General features: G+C 35.5%; 1 long non-coding RNA gene across 1 annotated transcript in view; it reads right to left on the reverse strand.

The window, feature by feature from the left end:
- The window catches only part of LOC125094743 (uncharacterized), a 48978-nt gene extending 34784 nt beyond the window's left edge, over window positions 1–14194 (reverse strand). The window contains exons 1-2 of the long non-coding RNA XR_007125676.1: window positions 14143–14194; window positions 9238–9321 (exon numbers count right to left, since the gene is read on the reverse strand). This is a non-coding gene — a long non-coding RNA (uncharacterized LOC125094743). The remainder of the gene's footprint in view (window positions 1–9237; window positions 9322–14142) is intronic.
- Between the last annotated feature and the right edge of the window lie 7443 nt (window positions 14195–21637).

Genomic DNA, 21637 nt, shown 5'->3' on the forward strand with positions numbered 1-21637 from the left:
GTGGAGCCAGTTTAGATGTGGTAATGAAAAGTGTTCAAAATGTTCAGTACTAGTAATCAGTAAATTTTAGAGAGTAGTTCATGCCCATTTGGTGGCAGTAATTATAAGCTACATGAGGAAGTATAAGAAGTCCCTGGAAGTAATTCACTTACTTTTCTTTTTAGTTTCTATTTTATTCTATTTTATTCTTTCAATTCAGTTTTAAAATTTAAATTGATGAATGTAGTGTATTATTAATCTGAGGTAGTCTTATATGATACCCAGTACTCATTACCTCACGAGCCCTCCTTTTAACATCCATCACCCACTTACCCCATTCCATACTCCTCCAGCAACTTTCAGTTTGTTTCCTAGATTAAGAGTCTCTTATGGTTTGTCTACTTATCAGATTTCATCTTGTTTTATCTTTCTCTCTTCCCCAATGATCCTGTTTGTTTCTTAAATTCCACATATGAGTGAAATCATATAATAATTTTCTCTGATTGACTTATTTTGCTTATTAGCACAATACCTTCTAGTTCCATTCACATCATTGCAAATGGCAAGATTTCATTTTTTGATGGTTGAGTAGTATTCCATTCATTCCACTCCACATCTTCCCTATTCATTCATCTGTCTATGGGTATCTGGGCCCTTTCCATAGTTTGGCTACCGTGGACACTTCTGCTATAAGCACAGGGATGCAGGTGCCCTTTGGATCATTTCATTTGTATCTTTGGGATAAGAACCTAGTAGTGCAATTGCTGGGTCATAGAGTAGCTCCATTTTTAACTTTTTGGGGAAACTCCATGTGCACCAGCTTGCATTCCCACCAACAGGGTTCCCATTTCTCTGCAACCTTGCCAACATCTGTCATTCCTGACTTGTTAATTTTAGTAATTTGTTTTTAAATGCTTTAAATGTTTTAGGATTTTTTTTTTTAAGATTTTATTTATTTGACAGAGAGAGAGAGATCACAAGTAGGTGGAGAGGCAGGCAGAGAGAGAGAGAGAGGAGGAAGCAGGCTCCCCACTGAGCAGAGAGCCCGATACGGGGCTCGATCCCAGGACCCTGGGATCACGACCTGAGCTGAAGGCAGAGGCTTTAACCCACTGAGCCACCCAGGTGCCCCTGTTTTAGGAATTTTTTAAAAAATCAGAGATAGACAGCAGGAATAACTGATATTCCTAATCATAAGAAAACTTTTTTTAAAAGTTGGTAATCAGCTTGGAATAAAGATGATCAAACTTTTTAATTCATTCATACTCCTTCTGTTATCATTTTCCCCTTACTCTCTTAATCCCTTCTCATTTACATTATAGGCACATGCTCTTGTTATTGTAAGAGTTTAAAAACTTTTTGGAGACATGAGTTTTTACAAAATACCCTTATAATGTGTAAATTAGTATGAAAACCATTTTGGGGGGCCAGAAAAAAAAAATGAAAAAAGAATTTCAGCAAGTCAAACTCAGAGTATTTGCCCTTAAAGCTTAACATTTTAACCAAATAATTTTTCAGATATGTATTTATAATTTAATGTTAACCTTATGACTTGAGTTTTGAGTAAAATAAAATATTGGACTACTCTATAAAATTGTGCATACACTTTGCAATATTACAGCAACATGCACCAAAAATATCAATTCCTGTATTATTCTTTGATCTCACTTGTTCATTCGTTACAGAGTATCCCATTACCATGGAATGTGGTTCCTATGTGTGTAGTACCACGGTAAGAATGTTATTCTTTGTAGTCAATTTACCAGGATGTGTTGAAAAATATCCATGAAAAAATTACATTATACTAAAATTTTGTTATGCTTATCATCTTTCACTCAACAATGGCTTTTTTAAATTTTACCAATTTTTGCATACATATATTTATTTTTTTGACCTCTACAGGGTAATACATTATATACAGATAGTATCCTTTACCTATGATGACCATTTTGATATAGATAGAAGTTGTCTCCAACAATTTTCTAATACTTAAAAATGTGAAATAGAAGCACCTGGGTGGCTCAGTGGGTTAAGCTTCTGCCTTCGGCTCAGGTCATGATCTCAGGGTCATGGGACCAAGCCCACATCAGGCTCTCTGCTTAGCAGGGAGCCTGCTTCCCCCTCTTTCTGCCTGCCTATTTGTGACCTCTCTCTCTCTCTCTGTGTGTCAAATAAATAAGTAAAATCTTTAAAAAAGTGTGAAATATAAATTATAACTCTATTCAATAAGAAGGATTGAGATATATATAATGTTGACATGATGATTCCAGTGCTATTATAAAATTTTTCTTCTCATCAAGTTATTTTTCTTCAAAGGAGAGAAATAAGGACTGGGGCCTAGGTCATCGAGGTCCAGACTTGAAATGCCCCACCTAGATGGCACTGGCAGCCTCAGTTGTCTCAGGTATCAACACAGGACTTGGAAATTGTTGAAGATAGCCTGGGTCTCTGAGTCTGGGGCCTGGGCAGGAAGAACTTTTCTCAGGCCCTAAGGTCAATTCTGCTCAGGAGGACCTCCTCTGACATCGATTACTAGTGCACACTTCTTTAACAGAGTCCCTTATGATTTTTCTTTGTAATAGTTTCTTCAAAGGCAATTATATATTTTTTACTCTAATTATTAAATTAAGGGCTTTCTGCACTAATAAACTCTAGGTTTTATGTGTGTTCTGTTTTTTCTTTACCATCTAGCTTAGACTATGCTATTTTGCAGAAACAAATAATCTAAAGCCTCATTAGCTTACAAGAATAAAAATACATTTCTTAATCACATTCATGTCCCTTGCAGGACAATTTTGGCTTTGTACTTCATTGCTGAACCCAAGCTAAAGACGCAGCCTTTGATTATCTAAACTCATGACAAATGGAACTACAGAAATAACAAAATTTCATGATGACTCTTAAGGCTCTTGCTCAGAAGTGGCACACGTTATCCATAGTCACATTTCACTGGAGTTCAGTGGGACGTATAATCCTCACACAAAGACAGCCCTGATGCAGAGCAGAAGCAAATATTTGATGATACCATCCAAGACAAACTTTCCCCTTATTCAAGATATCATTCAGTCATGATATCGGACTCAAAGTTCAGGATGTTGTAATGATCTCTACATAAAATCTGAGTGTGGGAGTCCTCTTCTGTCTTCTTCCTCTTCTTTTACTAGGATTTGCACTGAGAGCCAATGAGTGTGGTTTTTTTTTTTAAGATTTTATTTATTTGACAGAGAGAGAGATTACAAGTAGGTAGAGAGGCAGGCAGAGAGAGGGGGAAGCAGACTCCCCGCTGAGCAGAGAGCCCAATGTGGGGCTTCATCCCAGGACCCTGGTATCATGACCCAAGCCGAAGGCAGAGGCTTAACCCAATGAGCCACCCAGGCACCCCAAGTGTGTTTTTTCTTGATCCAGGATACACACACACACACAAAGTAGAGAAGAGAATGAGAAATGGTTAACATTTTACTCTCATTTAAAGTTAAATCTTGATGTCTCTCCTGTGAACAGTAATTAAGCAGACATGATGAAGCAACTTCAAGTACTTAACTGAATTATTTGCATGCTCTCATTTCTGTTCATGTATTTTCTCTATCTCATTCAACATTCAACAACTTGAGTAATTCATTCAGCTGGATGCTGTGTTTTTTATTGAAGATCTTAAAATGGAATAAAATTCATATATGTTGTGCTCTATATCTGTTGTGTAGTCTGTGTGAGACCTTATTCAAGTTGCTTAACACTTTCTGTGCCTCAGTTTCCTTACCTGTAATACAGGGATGTTAATAAACCTATCTCTCAGGGGTGTTACTAGGAAAAATGAATAAATGAATGTTCACATGGAATAGCACCCAAATGCTAGCTTTTATTAATACTGTTAGAAAATTACAATGCAGTATGATTAATTGATTTAATTACAGTAGATATCAACCTCTGTGGGACTGTGAAGGAGAGCTTAACTCTTTTTTCATATGAGGCTTCCAAGGAAAAATAATTTGTGAACTGACTATTGAAAAAGGCAGGAGAATTAACCTGATTGGTAGAGCAGAAGAAGGGCAATCCAGAAAGTGAACAGTGTATGCTACTGAATAGATATGCAAGAGCATAGCACATTTTGAAAATTGCAAGTCATTGTGCATAGCTAGAACCAGTTTCAGGAGGAAAGTTTCTGTAAATGGTGCTAGAAATATTTCTCAGGGCCAGGTCAGAAAGAACTTCTTCAGATTAAGATTTTTAAACACATCTTTTATTATTTTACCTCTAAATACGCAATGGCACATCACTTTTGCAGAAAAATAATCTATGGTGTTATAGAAAGTAGGTAACAAGGGTAAAAAAACTAAGCGAATCATTTAGGATGTTATTATAAGACTTATATGGCCTTATAATAATGTGAAAAAAATTACTGGTAGGAAAGAAAGACATATGAGAGATATTGCAGAAATACGATCAGTGACAGAAGTACGTAGGGCAAAAAATGACTTATATCAACAAAAAGTGGAAGAGTATTTATTTATTTATTTATTTATTTATTTCTACCTCTTCAGAGCAACCAAAGAAGTGAGAAGGATGTGAAAAGAACTGTATCATAGAAACCATGGAAAACAGAGAGTGTCCAGAGGAGAGAGTCAAGAGCTATGCTATATTCTACTGAGTGTTAAAGAAGAAAGAACAAATTAAAATTGTTCTACAGATTTTGAAGGTGTGATAGCATTAATAATCTTAGAGCATTCCAATGAGATGATAATAACTCAGATCATACTTCCTTTAAGTATGAGAAGTGGTAACTGACATGTGACTACAAAATAAAAACACAGCAGCAACTTAAAGCAAGAAATATTTTTTCCAGAGAGAAACTGAGGCACATGAATACTTAAATGAAATAGCAAACCTATATATAAAATAAATGTCAGGAAAGAATAGGGGATCATAAATAGAGTGGGACCCCTGAGGCTATAAAGAGAAATGGGTTCAAAACACTGAAAAAGGAAATGCCACTTCCACTGAAGAAAGTAAAAAAGGAATAAGGATGGGAAGGACTATACCAACACAATCAAGGAAGGCAATTAGATCTCTATGTCTTTATTTTTTTTTCTCTAAATATGAAGAAAAAGTAATTATCAGAAAGTTATATAGGCAGAATAGTGGTACAAAAAAGGGTTCAGAACTTTAAAATGGGAGAATGTTTGGAAATATTTTAATAGGAGTTAACCCAATACATTAATAAGGAAAACAAAACAAAACAAAATGAACCATGTAAACAGCATTTAAAATTCCAGAGATTCCTCAAAACCATAAAATGGAACTGGTTTCAAAGAATTTGTATGTTGAGGGGTGCCTGGGTGGCTCAGTGAGTTAAAGCCTCTGCCTTCAGCTCAGGTCACGATCCTGGGATCCCAGGATCAAGCCCCGCATCTGGCTCTCTGCTCAGCAGGGAGTCTGCTTCCCTTCTCTCTCTGCCTGCCTCTCTGCCTACTTGTGATCTATCAAATAAATAAATAAATCTTTAAAAAAAAAAAAGAATTTGTATGTTGATTGCACATTTTTTTTTTCTGGGCAGTGTTTCATTGGATGGGGTAGTGTGCAGAAGAGTAAACTGAATGTGCATTGTACTGATTAATAAGAATTTTTAGGGATTAGGTATCAGAAAAGGATAAGAAGTTGAGGATCTTTTTAGCAATACATGAGGTTTTGGCCATGGAAAGAAAGCAATGGCAAGACGGAACTGAGAGGTTGGCAGAAAAATCATTTGGTTACAAGATTAAAGATCTCAGTGAGAATATAAAGAAAATCAAATATGTCATCATAAAGAAAATTAAATATGAGTTGAGAAGGTGAAATATCTGAGCTGACATTTTCCGAAATGTTTGAGATGACCAGACCCATCAAAATGTCTATAGCATTTGTTGCTGTAATGATGTAAAGGTAAAACCCATTGACAGAAAATGGGTAAATTAACTCTATTTGCAGTCTTCATGCTTAACCTAGTTTTACCTCTTTTGATATCAGCTCACATGAGCTACTCTCTTTTTTTTTTTTTTAAGATTTTATTTATTTATTTGACACAGAGAGAGAGAGAGAGAGAGCACAAGCAGGGAGGAGGGACAAAGGGAGAGGGAGAAGCAGGCTTCTTTTATTCTCAATTTTTTAATTTTAAAATTGTGGTAGTAAATGTTTTATCAAATTCAGTTATTTTAAAAGTAAAGTCAGATCACATGTCAAAACACTATGTATTCTATATCAATGTTTCCAAATATTAGGTATGATTTCACTTATATTCCTCAGCAACAGCATATTCAAAGTTGGATTATCCATACAAAATAAACACAGATGTTCAAAATTAAGACTGAGTCTAATCAGCTTTGATTGATCTCTTTTCCACCCAAGACCTATGAAATTACTGAAAACTGTTAACAGATTATCATGGGACAAAACTTGAATTGCTTCCTTTTAAAATCTGTCTGCATACTAATGGATGCTTGGCTTTTCTTATAAAAAAAAACTATACCAAATATATGTAAAATTTCATTCTTCCTAGCAAATAGTGATTGTTATTGGCCTTGTTTTCATAAGAAAACTGAAAAGTGTGAATTATCAGAATTTGAAACAGTTTGGGATTATGTTTAGCTGTATGTAATAGAAATGTAACCTCCCTCCCCAACCCACTGACTCTTCACTTAAGGAAACATGTAAAGGCAAGCAGCCTATAGCTGTAGCAAAGGTTCCATGGTATCAGCAATGTTGCTGGACTCCTTCCTTCCACTTTACCGTATTTAGTAAATGACTTTTATTTTCACAGTCATCTTGGGGTTGCAAGATAGTGCTCTACCTACGGCTTTGTGTTTGCAATACCACAATAAATACAGAAATAAATATGAAACAAATGGAAATAAGTGATGCTTGTATTAAATAAGCAAAATTTCCCAGATGTCAACAGCAGAAAATTCATTGGAAATAACTATTTCATGACTGGACTAAATTGCAAAGGATTCTAAGGAATGTGGTTTTTCAACTGGGCAATATGTTACCTTTTATAAAATAGGGACATAGGATAGATATTGAGCAAGGAACCAATAGACCACTGGGGTCAGCCACAACAAATGTGCAGGCATTCTATGATGATATCATAAATAAATAAATAAATAAATAAATAAATAAATGGCACATAAAATATTCTACATAATCACTGAGAGTTACAAATCCACTTAAAATTTTTGATTACCCAGTGATTATTTTTACTTTTTTAAAGATTTATTTATTTTATATAGAGAGAGCACAAGTGAGAGAAGCAGAGGGAGAAGGAGAGAGAATCCCAAGCAGACATCACATTCAGCATGGAGCCCAACTCAGGGATCGATCTCATGACCCTGAGACCATGACCTGAGCCAAAACCAAGAGTCAGACATTTAACTGACTGCACTACTCAGGCACCCCATCCCGTGATTCTTAATATCAAACAGTAGTTAGGTATATGCTTATTAATGTACTGTTTAATATTATATTTAGAACAAATTATTGTTTTCTAAAATAAAATTCAGATTTATATGCTTATATTTGAAACTTCTAATTTAAGGCTCAGAATTTCTGCAAATACTGTTACCTTATATTGTCTGCCTTTAAACAGAACTTATAGTCTATGGATGCTAATACTTTTGATGATAAACTGTACAAAATGAATGTTACTTTTTTTTTTAAAGGTTTTATTTATTTACTTGACAGACAGAGATCACAAGTAGGCAGAGAGGCAGGCAGAGAGAGGGGGGGAAGCAGGCTCACTGCTGAGCAGGGAGCCCAATGAGGGGCTCGATCCCAGGACCCTGGGATCATGACCTGAGCTGAAGGCAGAGGCTTAACCCACTGAGCCACCCAGACGCCCCTGAATGTTACTTTTGGTCAGTGAAATATTTCAGAGATATGCATAGTAATGGATATCAAAGTGACTAGTGTTAACTAAGAAAAATGCAGTCAACCACTTTTAGTAAATATTGGTGGTTTCTGACTACTACATACAGAAGATGAGAGTGATACAAAGAACTTCCCAATATTGTCAACATGAAACATGCTACAATGAAAGTAAGCCTCAGACTGGATTCTGATAAACACAGAAATATTTGTTACCAAGCATGCACAAAAATAATTATGTAACTTATTCCATAACACTGATACTTGTTCTCTTTTAGGCACTCATAAGTATGTTCAAACTTTCAGTTCACTCTAAGGCAGATAAAATGATAAACTGATGGGAGGATAGCCAGCCTTCTACTTGGATCAAGAATTAGAGTTTTTGGTTAAGAACAAGATGGAGAGATCGAGAGAAGGAGATACTGAGAGAGAGAGAGAAAATGAATGTATGTGTACTTTGGTATATGTACTATACTATCTTCCTAGATAGCTATATGTCATAACCATCACTTATTTCCCCCAAATAAAACATTTTTAATGTTTATCATTTTAATTATGAGCTTTCTGCTTCAAATTAGTAATGTGTAATAAGCTTATATAGGAGCTCTAAAGTGTGAATCCCTGATTAAGGGACTTTAAATGCCAATTAACCACCTCTGAATTGTATATTCCTAATTAGGGTCCTACAGATATTATCTAACCATCCCAAGGGTTATATTAATATTAATTATCTCTCTCTCTCATACATACGGACACATACACCCCACTCTAAATACTAAGGTATCTTAAATTTCAGACATAACCAGTGAACTATATTGGTCACAAAGATAATGTGACCATTGTGCTGCCAATAGCAAGGGTTTGGATACAGGACATAGGAAATACTAACAGGGCTCCCCAGCACCTGCTGAAGGCCATAGCAGGTCAAGTGAGCTCCAGAATGTCTAAGCATGAGAACAAGAACACATTAAAAGTGGCCAACCTAGGGAAGGACTGAGACCATCCACTTTGACTAAGGCCAGTCAGCATCCCAAGTCTCACTGTAGCTCTGAAAATCTTGCCACCTTTTGGGTCTTGGACTTTCAAGACTTTCTTTTCTTTAGTTTACAATCTAAAGTGCCATGAATTGGTCATCAGATGCCTCCCTAATCCTCTTCCAAGTTTCATGTGATTTATTGGATATGTTTTATAATTTGTGGTTTTAGCTTGTGGACATTTTCATGTTTCAAGTGATTTCTGAGATTTTAATGTGCCAATGTATTCTGCAAAAAATATTTGACAGTATAATGAAATATGTTTGTTAAAAAAATTACTGACTTTTGCATTTTGGATTGTAGAGTCAATATAATTGCTTTATATTCATACCTGAAGGGTTAAAATATTCCCATTAGGAATTCGCTATAGCAGTAAATTTGAACCTGGCAGACTGGTATTTAAATATAACACACACTATGAAAAAAAACAAGCAATGTAAAGACTTTACATGGATATTTCCGTTGTTTTACCATATGTGTCCCCAATAAAAATATAATGGTTGCTTAGACAATTACTGATGGTATGCCATAAACTGACACTATAAAAACTATTTTCACTCAGTTAAAAGCTTGCTGTGCATTGCATTGTAATTTTCACTGACAATGAGAAATCAACATATTTTATAATAATTACTTACCCCATTAAAATTTCAAATGGAAACATTTAGCATACTTAAATCTGATTGCTACAGCTATCATCCACAAAGAGCTGACATTAGAGTTAAGAGATTAAAAACAAATCCCCAAAATACCTAACTTCTTTTAATATTCTGAAAATGTTGTAAATCTCAGAATGATAATAATGTTACTTTATATTTTACAGTATATATTATATTGTTTAGTTGTTAAAATAGTTGCTTGGACCAAAACTACAGAAGCAAGCAAATTTTTTTTTTATCTGTTACTCAAATGTCACTTCCTCCTCACTAGCAGGTGGACAGCTCTCCTTTGAAGATTACTGACTGTTCTCATTGCAACCTTATTACTAACCTGGTTAGTTGACTATTTGAAGTTCTAGCAACTGCTACTTAACTGATTGAAGGTGACAGCTGAGATGTGTAGGAGTTTTATTTTGTACTTATTTATTTTGGGACTTTTGGCTCTCTAATGCCTCAGAATATACACTTCATCAGGATATCTAGAAGGGGCACATTCAGGTTACCACAAGCTCTAACTATTGGTTCCAGGTAGAACCCGTGGTCTCTTCTGGTATATCTTTCTACTTAAATAGTTCAACACTCTCTTGCTCTAAGGTGGTTTGCTTCCCAAAGTCCAGAATCTCCCCATTGCAATTTGACTTCAAAAGTGTACCCTTGGAGCCTGGGTGGCTCAGTCGGTTAAGTGTCTGCCTTTGGCTCAGATCAGGATCCTAGAGTCCTGGGATGGAGTCCCACACTGGGCTCTCTGATCAGTTGGGAGTCTGCTTCTCCCCATCCCTCTGTGTACCCTCTCTCTCTCTTTCAAATAAATAAATAAATAAATAAATAAATAAATAAATCTTTTTTTTTAAGTGTGCCTTCTACATGTATCTGCCTGAAATCTTTTTTCTATCTGAGCACTAGTTTTTCTAGTTAATTTAAAAGAGGCTCCTAAGCTCTCCAAGTGCTAAGTCTCCTATCAAAATAGGCACTGAGGTAAGTATGAAGGAGGAATTATTCTACTTAATCCTTCAGTATTAATTATTTTTAATTACTAGAGACACATCCACATATCCCTTCAATACATCTCTTAAACTCTATGTATTCCAAGAAACCTGGTGAGCTTGTTAGAAAGGCAGATAATCAGGCCCCACCCCAAACTTACTGAATCCAAATCTACATTTTAACCAGATCCCCAGGGGATTCATAAGCACATTAGAGTTTGAAAATCAAACTTCATTTTTATTTGTCTACAGAATCAGAGAATACTTGAATCAAACTTGAGAGTGTATCATGATTTTTCATGTATTTAACACTACACATGTATAGTATTCCTTTTTCAAATGACAGTTTGTTATGGAATACTCAATTTTCACTAGTTCTTTTGAGTTCTGAGACAATGATTATGCTATATAAAATCTAAGGTAGAGTGTTTATCATTGTAATAAAATAATTCAATAAATTCTATTGCCACATTAAATATATATAATTTCCTGGTGCTGAATCATAATTAGATAGGTCTTTTGCAGACATGATTATAAATGATGTTAAGACAGCTTTTTCTTTGGAGGTAGGGATATTCAAATATCTGTTTTGGGGGTGCCTAGGTGGCTAGGCTGGTTAAAAGTCTGCCTTCGGCTTAGGTAATGATCCCACCCTAGGATCCAGCCCTACATCGGGGGCTTCCTGTTCAGTGGAGGAGCCTGCTTGTCCCTCTCCCTCTGCCTGCTGCTCCCTCTATGTGTGCTCTCTCTATCAAATAAGTAAAATCCTTAAAAAAATTCCAACATGATTTAAAAATGAGCAAAGAAACAAACAAAAAAACAAACGTCTGTTTTGCTCTGGACTATGGAGTCAGGGGTCTTGAGAAGGAATTCACTCATTCACTTGCTATTTGGCCACTCTCCTACTCTACTCCTTTACTCTGCTGTTAGATTAAACAGAAGTACAACTACTCCCATTTCATTTTCTATTTTTTTGCCAAGTTTATTTATATAGATTATTAGAATAAACCAAGTTATATGACTAAAGACAGGACACATTTAAACATGTTTCACCAAAATGTGTTAAAAACTATACAGGGATCATGGAAAGAACAGAGGAAATTAGCTAGAAAATGGAGGCTGAAATTTTAGCGTGGGCACTTGGCTGTGTGATACTGGACAAAACCTCCTGAAGTTTCTGAGCCAGATTCTCTCCATTTGAAAATGGTGGATAGTAATATCTGCCATGCGAGATTGCTCTCAAGAATTCAATCTGATTAAGTAGTTGGAAATAAGGTTATACATAATCGTAGACAGTGGAAAAAGAGCAATTTCTTTATATCATGTTTAGTGTTAACAGTTTGGGAAGAGATTTGATTTATATGAATTTACTTAAAGAAAATACAAATTGTGATTAAATTTTTGCCTTAGTAACAGAATTTGGCATTGGGGTCAGAAGACTTTGTCCATGGGATTACAGAGTAGGATACTAGTTGTGGGACCTTGCCTAAATTTCTCCATCCACCGAAGTCACAACTTTGTCATTTATAAAAAGTGGGTATCGAGAAGACCACTTTATAGAGTTTTTCTTTGGATTAAATAATAATGTATGTAAAGCACATAACTAATGACTGTTAGTGTCTATATATATAGTAATGTTAGCTAACAATTAAGACATGGATCAGAAAGTAATTTGGGGGTATTTGTTCATTAAAAGAGGATTACCTATGAAATGAGAGAAGTTTAATATGTAATAGTACATAGTCAAGGATGGAGAATGTTGGTGAGTGGCCACTGAGACACAATAGAAGGTTTTTGAGAACTGAGTTTGCTCATATTCTCCTTTTTATTTTTAGTATCTGGTCACTTAGTTAGGCACATAGTAGGTTATGTTTTGTTTGTTTGTTTGTTTAGTTAATTCATTTACGGTGGAATAGAAACAAACTGGATTGACCTCAGGATCAATGCTTGGCAGAGCAGACATTTCCATTGTGTTAAAGACTTCTTTGCATCCCACATAAATTAACCCACTCCTACACTGAATTATGTTCAAGGTGAAAAAGACTAAAGTACAAGGTAAAAAAGGAAAAGAAGGAAGGCAGGCAGGAAGGAAAAGAAAGAAAAGAAAGAGAAAAAGGAAAAGAAAGAAAAGGAAAAAGAAAACAATGGGTAGCTTTTCTTGGAATACATGCTTCCATGGCTACACACACATGCTTAAGGATGGGATACAGGAACCTGAATTATGGAAAAAAAAAACCTTATAATTAATATATTGGGTGCTACCATAGAGTCAAATTCATAATTGTCTCTCCTTTCTTCTTTGAGGAAAAGTGACACAGAGTAAAAGCAAGGGTGATTTGTAGCACTAACCTTTAGTATGTATAAATAACTTGCAAGAATGATCTATTGCTAACTAAATTCTAATATGAATAAATGAACTATCTGCTTTAATTGCATAAGGGTCAGTCTTACTGACTACATAGATCAAGTTCAACCCAAGATTTATGAATAAGGAACGAGCTCACAGAGGGTCATTTACAAAGTCTTTGCAAGATTATAGTTCTAAAATCAAAGGTTTTGTATCAAATTTATGTTTGAAGATACCTAAACTGTTTTTTTTTTAAAAAATATGCTTTTAAAAACGGACAAACATTTTAAAAGAAAGGTATATTAATATCATTATGATATTTTTATTTATGTATGAAATATGTTTTAAAGACCTTATTGGTAATATTACCTGAAAAGGCATGGAACTTAATTTTTCTTTTATTTTTTCCTTTTTTTTTTTTTTTAATATTTTGTTAGAGAGACAGAGGGCACAAGTGGGGCAGGGGGACAGAGGGAGAGGAAGAAGAAGAAAGAGAGAATCTTAAGCAGATTCTATGCCTAATGCAGAGCTGGATGCAAGGCTCGCTCTCCTGACCCTGCAATCATGACCTGAGCTGAAATCAAGAGCTGGACGCTTAACAGAATGCGCCACTCTGGCACCCCTGATTTCTAATTATTACCTATAATATATATACGATCATTGTTCATACATAATATTGTTGAATAAAATAAAACATTATTTTAGAAGATTGAATGTAAATTTAGTTCAGTTCAGTAACTATAGGTTTTTACTACCTGCCTAATACAATAATACCGCCTTATTTGCAGGGCGTCTGTTGCAAGACCCTCAGTGTATATCTGAAACTACACATAGTAAAGAACCTTATATATACTATGATTTTTCCTATACATACGTACCGATGATGTCTTTTTTTTTTTTTAAGATTTTACTTACTTGAGAGAAAGCAGAGCAAGAGAGCAAGCAAGACAGCACAAACAGGGGTGAAGGGGAGAGGGAGAGGGACAAGCAGACTCCCCACTAACAAGGAGCCCCGGGAGGGGCTCAATCCCGGCACCCGGAAATCACTGTGGGAACCAAAATCAGACGCTTACCTGACTGACCCACCCAGTTACCCCCACCCCCATGATAAAAGTCAATGTATAAATTAGTCACAGTAAAAGATTAACAATGATAATTAATAATAAATAAATCAATTATAACAGTATACAGTACTAAAAGTTACATGAATATTGTATCTTTCTTTCAAAATATAGTCCTTTACTTACCCATCTTCTGACAATGCGAGACGATAAAAGCCTGCGGTCAACTAACCGGAGGTGGAATGACGCAGGCGTTGGGACGTAGGTAGAGTCAGGCTACTATTGACCTTCTGATGATTCGTCAAAAGGAGGATAACACTGACAGCAGGTAGGGAAACTGCAGAAAGCGAAACTGCAGATAAGTACAGATTACTCTACTTTGGTCCGCGTTGTTGTAAGAAACTAGGACTATATATGTAGTCTTCTTAGGAAGTAGAGTAGTCATGTTCTCAAGACAGGTGTTACAGTCGTCTGAAAAAAATACCTATATTTTAATGGTCACTTGGTTATAATTCTGTTTCAAGCAAAACTGAAATGCAAGAAACACATCTTCAGTAATTACAGTAGTAATTAAATGAATATTATACCACTTATGTTAATTATTAATTATAAAAAAGTGAGGAATGTTACCAAGTTAAATTCATCTTCGAAAAGAAAATTATATTTGGGGATAGAAACAAATACAGAGGTTTATGTAGAAATGTGTAATTAGCACTTAAATTAAAAAAAAATGTAGATTTGCCTAGTGAATGTCTAGAAAGGTAATTTAATGTACTGCATGAGGAAATATAGCCAGAAAAATAGAAAGTTACTTAGAAATAAAACTCATCTCATGGTAAATCTAAAACCCTAAGGATGTGAAATTTATTTTTTTGAAAAGGTAAGCATGTAGTTGATATTGAGTGCATTTTGATATTGAATTTGCACTCAAAGTATAACCTGTTGGAACAAGTTGAAGCATAAAACTACTATGACACTGAACAGTTCAAAATAGTCTTTCCATAAGTGAGAAAATTTGAGTATTTTCTTTGAATTACAATTTGCTGGTAAAATAGACATATAAAACAGAATAGTGGGAAAGGGAAGTGAAATTTAAAAAGAGTAGGGGCCTGGAACCAGATTATGAATCTGAAAACTAATGGTAATATTTTCACCCTTCAATGAAGTGTCAATGAAAGTTATCTCCTAGATAACTAGTTATCTCCTGTCATAGAAGAGAATTAATGATCATGAACTAGAATTAACATTTACCATAATGCTCTCTCTAAAATATGTCTGAAATTTTAAATTCAAAAATTTTACAGAATTTTACACCAAAGTTCTCCAAAGTCCACTACCTGCTTGTAGTAAGGAGGTGCACAAAAATGTCTAAAAGGATGCAACAAGGAACTATTCAGCTTCTATTAATATGCAACTTTATAAAAAACAAGAGCACTCTCTTTTCAAGCACTTAACCTATAGATATACTTTGCCTCACTAACTGCCAACTTCAGTAAATTAGTATCCTGAGGGTATAGTGGAAGTTTTGCTGTGTAAAATGTTTGAAGATAGTGCCACCAGTCTTTGTTCATTTTCATTACTGTACTAAGGAAAGAACATTCATAACCAAAGGCTTGCAAATGTTGGCATAATTATATGGAATGTCTGCCGATACATACTCTCCTATTGCATAAGAAATTTTATAACTATTTTTTTTCTTGTTTCAAATTTTTGAAATAAAAGTTTCAGTTGGGGGGCGCCTGGGTGGCTCAGTGGGTTAAGCCTCTGCCTTCAGCTCAGGTCATGATCTCAGGGTTCTGGGATCGAGCCCCGAATCGGGCTCTCTGTTCAGCAGGGAGTCTGCTTCCTCCTCTCTCTCTGCCTGCCTCTCTGCCTACTTGTGATCTCTCTCTCTGTCAAATAAATAAATAAAATCTTAAAAAATTTTAAAAAAAGTTTCAGTTGGTTTTAGACTAATATCAAAAAAAATTTTTAAGATTTTATTTATTTATTTGACAGACAGAAATCACAAGTAGGCAGAGAGGCAGGCAGAGAGAGAAGAAGGGAAGCAGGCTCCCTGCTGAGCAGAGAGCCCCATGGGGGGCTTGATCCCAGGACCCTGAGATCATGACCTGAGCCAAAGGCAGAGGCTTTAACCCACTGAGCCATCCAGGCACCCATTTTTAAAAAATGGTATTTCTAGTTAGTTTTTAGAAGGACAACATTAAGGGAAGATGATGACTTTCTTTCCATAGTTAATAAATGCATGTAAACTGTCTATTCCTCTGATTTCAATTTGTTGTGGTTTTTGTTTTTTGTTTTTTGTTTTTTGGGGTTTTTTTTAGTTGTTAGTGACTACTACTTTGAGCTATGTTAGTCAGACCAGAAACAGTGGCATATTTAGACAGAAGCCATTTCCTTACTCCACTATCCTAGAGATTAAGCCAAAATATTTTCCCAGGCTAACCTGTTTCTTAGACTTGACTTGTGACACAGTTTTAAACATAGAAATACAAGCAGCAACTATTCTGGAAAATAATTTGAGGATATGCCTCTTCAATCTTTGCCTTTGTGCCCCTCACCCTGATTTTACCTCTTGCCTACATAACAGATGACTATGAAAAATGTAGCAGCCATTGTGTGAACATAAAGAAAGTCACACTTTGAAAACAACAGAATAGGAAGACAGGATAGTGGTCCTTGAAAACATAGTTGAAAAGATGCAATAGCTATGGACTTCTCATCTCTGTGCTCTTTAAAACAAGAAAAAAAATAAAATTCTTATTTGTTCAAAGTACTGTTTCTTACTCTTTAAAAACCAAGATATGGGGCGCCTGGGTGGCTCAGTCGTTAAGTGTCTGCCTTTGGCTCAGGTCATGATTCCAGGGTGTTGGGATTTCCTGGGATCAACATCAACCCAAGAAGCCTGCTTCTCTCTTTCTCACTCCCTCTGCTTGAGTACCCTCTCTCGCCGTGCCTCTCTCTGTCAAATAAATAAATAAAACCTTTAAAAGTAATAAAAATAAAAAATAAAAATAAATAAAAACCAAGATATTTCTAAAAGATACTGTAAGTCTTGATAAAAATTAAACTAAAGCCTAGACTTTAAAATTATTTATCATTACTTAAAAATATTTATAAATTATTGTATAAACATTGTTTATTCCATCTTTACAATTTTTTTTTGTATTTTTTAAAGGTCCTGGATATATTATTGTAGTAGGAAACATGCATTGTATATTTAAAATACACATATATTCAGGAAGGATTATTGTAATATAAGTTTGGACACCACTAAGTGCTGACAATTTCTTTAAATTTTTTTTTTCCCCAATACAGTATCTCTGGAGAATTAATTATATGCTGGGCACTGTGATGCATACTAGCAGTGATTAGGCAATAAAAAATATCTGATGCATAGATGAATACATTGATCCAGTTACTTATGCAACAGATAATTATGAATAAATTTTGTGACAGAAGACATTTCAATGCAACTGGAATAAAAAAGATGAAAAGAGAGATTCCTAGCCTCTGAGAGCATTTCATGTAGTTAGGAAGGCGGAAATCAGTGTATGATGTATCAAATTTGAAGTAAAACTGAAGGAACTCACATATCTTTTTGAGAGTCTGTAATGACTGTATTTGGACTGAATTTGTTGGAAGAATGGGAATTTGCCATGTGGTCCAGATAAAAGGAATCCATGCCAGGAAGGGAGAACAGATGTGAAATTCAGAAGGTCTGGCCTCTTGCAGGTACTTAATAAAGATTGGTTGCACTGAGTTGAGTAAATGATTCTGCAGGTACTTAATAAAGATTGGTTGCACTAAGTTGAGTAAATGATTCTTACCATGATAGATTGGTTGGGCTCATGGGAGGTTTTTGGACCAGGAAGCAAGACGTGTGCTTTGGTAAAGTATAAACCTAAAATAACATTTTTTTTTTCTGCTAAGCTTTATATTTAGAGAAAGGTGTTTCAAAGTAGTTCTTAGGAGTTTTGAGGTTTTGATGAATCTAATAGAATATGCTCTTAATACCTGAATATAAAGATACCCAAAATTGAGTAAACTGAATATAATGCCAAGACATGGAGCTTCATGACACAAATGTAGCTCTTTTGTCATAGCCCCACAGGTCCCTGAAGTTCTGTTCATTTTTTATTTTCCAGTCTATTTTTTCTTTGTCATTCAGATTGGGTCATTTCTATCATTACATTTTTTTTTAAAGATTTTACTTATTTATTTATTTGACAGACAGAGATCACAAGTAGACAGAGAGGCAGGCAGAGAGAGAAAGGGAAACAGGTTCCCCGTTGAGCAGAGAGCCCGATGCAGGGCTCGATCCCAGAACCCTGGGATCATGACCTGAGCCGAAGGCAGAGGCTTTAACCTACTGAGCCACCCAGGTGCCCCTCTAACATTACATTTTTAAGTTCATTATTTCCTCTGTCTCCTTTGTCCTGCTTTTTAGTTGTCAAGCCCACTCACAGAGGCGTTTTTGTTTGTTTGTTTTGGTTATTTTATTTTTTTAGTTCAAAAATGTCCACTTGTTTCATCCCTATGTCTTCTATTTCTTTGTTGGGTATTTTTACTTCCGCATTTGTTTCAGTTGTGTTCATAACTGATCATTGAAGCTGACCATTTTTAACACGGCTACATTAAAATCTGTGTCACATAATTCTGACATCTCTTTGATCTCAGTAATGACATCTATTGATTATCTTTTTAAAAATGTATTTATTATAATGTCTTCTTTGTTATTGCATGAAAAATATTACTGATTGAAACCTGAATATTTTTGTATTATGTTAGCAGTATCTGGACTCAGGGGAGCTAGAGTCATAGTTTCTCTTTAATTGGCTTTCTCTGACACCACTCTGGTGAGAAAAGGGATGGGATACTGTCCAATTACTGACAGATGGAGGTAGAAATATAGCTTTCCCACTTACCCTTCGTTGATACCTGAGGTGGGTGTTGTTCCTCCTTAAGGCTGGTGCAGGTGGGTATTCTAGTTTCCCATGTAGTTTCCGTGACACTGTAGTGGGGGCAGCATTCTAGCCCTGGAGATGGTAAAATTTGAATTCCACGTGTGGCTACTTCTAACACCATCACACTGTGGAAGGAGGGGGTGTATTGTTATTGCTGGTAAGGTATAAAAGTTCATGCTCCCCCTGTTTTATCTTCTGACAACAAGGTTTCCAGAAATGAAAACCTCAGGTCCTCACTTGCTTTCTGTGACATTGCTCCGATGGGATGTTGGGGACCTTATTACAGCCTAGCAACCACTTAACCTTCTCAGGTATAGATGAGTGAGAAGCCACAGGTTTGTTTTGGTTTGGGCTTTGGCTGCCACAGAGCAGTTATTTTCTAAAAGTTTTCTGTCATGCTAAGATGCTGTTTTTCCTGGTCTTTTGTCTGACAGAATAGGCTTTTTGTTGGGGCTTTTATTGTGCATACCCATTGGCATTTCTAGGTTGTCAGTTTCCTCAGTTCCAAATCTAGAATGCGTGAAGCAGAAAGAAATCAGAAAACAAGAGAGATGCAGCATACATAACTTGTGGCATCGAGGGAGAAAATATCATTTATCCAGGGTTTTTAGTTGTACTTGGTATAAGAAATGGAGAAAAATCTTCTCTGACACATAAAACACATGTATGTTTTAAGGATAGGTTTCTTTTCTCTTACTAGTGCTCATACATTTTATCAACGCAATGCATATATTTAATAAATCTAACAACTTTCTGGCTTTATTAGCTATTCCTAGAAAACTTTTGAGATGATAAAATAAGTCAAATTTAGGTTATATGGTGGTTTATTTTTATTAGTCTTTGTATAAGAATGTTGTGTAATTTTCTTAGAGATTTTATTTATTTGTAAGGGACCGAGAGAGAGCACAAGCAGGGGGAGCAGCAGGCAGAGGGGGAGGCAGGCTCCCTGCTAAGCAAGAAGCCTGCTTTGGAACTCGATTCCAGGACTCTGGGATCGTGACCTGAGCCAAAGGCAGATGTTTAACTGACTGAGCCACTCAGGTGTCCCAAGAATATTGTGTAATTTTATGTTGATGCCAATATATATATATTTTTTAATTTTGCTTTCAGAGCACCTGGATGGCTCAGTCAGTTGTGCACAACTCTTGATTTCAGTTCAGGTCATGATCTTAGAGTTGTGAGATTGAGCCCTGAATCAGGCTTCCATGATGAGTGTGGAAACTGCTTGGAATTCTGTCTCCCTCTCCCTCTTCCTTCTCTACCAGAGACCTGACCCCTCTCCCCATGCTCTTTCTCTAAAAAAAAAAAAAAAAAAAAAAAAAAAAAAAAATTAAAAATTAAAAATTTGCTTTCATTCGTACATTTGTTTACTTTAGTAACTGAAAAATGGTTTACAAATTATTTTAGAATTATATTTTCATAGAAATGACTTGATTGTGTATTACTATATTTTTTTCATTTATTTACAATTGATTCATAACCACATTAAGAAGAACAAAGATCATAAAATTTATTTCTTATATAAAATAACTATAAAATGTAGTTGTATGCTTGGTTGGTGGGATTTTTTTTTTTTAATTTTTATTTATTTGACAGAGAAATCACAAGCAGGCAGAGAGGCAGGCAGAGAGAGAGAGGAGGAAGCAGGCTCCCTGATGAGCAGAGAGCCCGATGTGGGGCTCGATCCCAGGACCCTGAGATCATGACCTGAGCCGAAGGCAGCGGCTTAACCCACTGAGCCACCCAGGCGCCCGGTTGGTGGGATTTTTAATACAATTCACTGTCATTAAATGTCGTCCTCAAGGAAATATAGTTGCAGAAGATCACCATTAAAAATTAATATAATTGCAAATTTCTTACTCAAAACAAAACAAAACAAAACAGAAAGGAAGAGTGCTAATTCTTATTTTCTTATTCTTGTGCTTTCTCATAGATATGGGTCAGGTCAAATCTTGAATCCAGTGGGATGACTACAGTCCTACCTTCTACTTCTATTCTGGATCTTTATAGTTAAATAAGAATATTAACTGGAAACTTCCTTTTAAAGAAAGGCATGACTTAAAATTACGGTTTTGCTTATTTAACTGGGAGTATATTCAAGATTCATGGCTCATCTTTTTAGCAGAAATCAGAGAAATGAAGCATATACAACTTGTTGCATTGGGGAAGAAAAGTCCTCTTTTCCCTAAGGAAAAGAAGATGATTTCATTCTTTTCACTCCTGATAATTAAGTATCTACTCATCTACGTTAATTGGTAGTCATATAAAAATAGTTTTCCAGCACAGGAAGCAGAAGAGCAAGAACCTTAGCCTGAAAGGTCTTTGTATCTATCACCTACTTTTTTTGGTCAGGGCTTCAGAAGTATTGAAATAGAGGATGGGAATTGCCCTCCAGGGTTGTCTTTACAGTTGTCAGACCTGGAAATGATATGTCAGGTGTTAGAGGACTCTCAGACATTGTGATTAATTGAAGGTTGGCTTACTGACAAAAGACTTCACAGAGTCATGTGATGGGAGTTCTTGAAAGAGCTTAGCTTTATCTGTATTTTGTACAACCTGCTAGCACATTGCAAACATTCTGCAAGAAACTGATTAGAATGAAAAAGAAAAACTTAGCCTTTGGCATAAGCCATATTTTAGAATTTTTGACCATATATATCATTATAGAGTTACATGGTATATATTTAGTTATGTTTATATATATACACATACAT

The sequence above is a fragment of the Lutra lutra genome, chromosome 3, assembly GCF_902655055.1.
Source record: "Lutra lutra chromosome 3, mLutLut1.2, whole genome shotgun sequence".
Lineage (NCBI taxonomy): Eukaryota > Metazoa > Chordata > Mammalia > Carnivora > Mustelidae > Lutra > Lutra lutra.